Below are 710 nucleotides of genomic sequence, written 5' to 3'. Positions count from 1 at the left end.
GCTTGTCCTTGCTTTAGTTTTCTGGGGTTTGGTTGTTTTTTTTTTTTAAAGTTTGCAGGCCAGGCAGGTCTTTGGGGTCACTGAAGAAGGACCCTGCTTTGCCCAGGAGCAGATCCTTTATTCTCCCCCTTCCTTGCTGTGCTGCAACAGCCATCTCCCTCTGGTTTTTTTTTTTTCTCCAATATAAAAGGAGAGAAACTTTTCCTTCCAGATGCCTGTGTTTTCACGCTGGCGGTGCACACCGAGCTCCTCGAGGGAGCATCGCACGCTGCGGAGGGTGTCACTGCCATGGGGTCCCACCGAGCGTGGGGACGGGGCACAGTGGGGTGACCCACGCCAGCCCAGCGGGGACCGTTCCTCCTGCTTGCTTTAACCTCTGTGCTCCCCGGGAATTTTGTCCCTGTGGGTGTTTGTTGTGTGGTGGTCGTGCTCGGTCACTGCCGGGCTCTCCAGCCCTCTGCTCTCCCCTTCTTGTGGCTTTCCGTTTTAATTTTTTTTCCTTTTTTTGGTTCTCTCTTTTTTTTTTTTTAATCTTTTTCTTCCTCTTTTTTTTCTTTGTTTTTCTTTTTTTTTTTTTTTTTTTTAAGCTGGTTTCTTAGGAAATGGCAGAGGCCACGTGACAGCTCAGTGCCTGTCTCCCCACAATAAAGCTGCTGAGCCTGATGCTGACATCAGCAGGATTTAAGGGGGGGGAAAAAAAGGCCCCTGAA

This window comes from Haliaeetus albicilla, chromosome 13 (genome assembly GCF_947461875.1).
Source record: "Haliaeetus albicilla chromosome 13, bHalAlb1.1, whole genome shotgun sequence".
NCBI lineage: Eukaryota > Metazoa > Chordata > Aves > Accipitriformes > Accipitridae > Haliaeetus > Haliaeetus albicilla.
Note: the sequence above shows the minus strand (reverse complement) of the source record.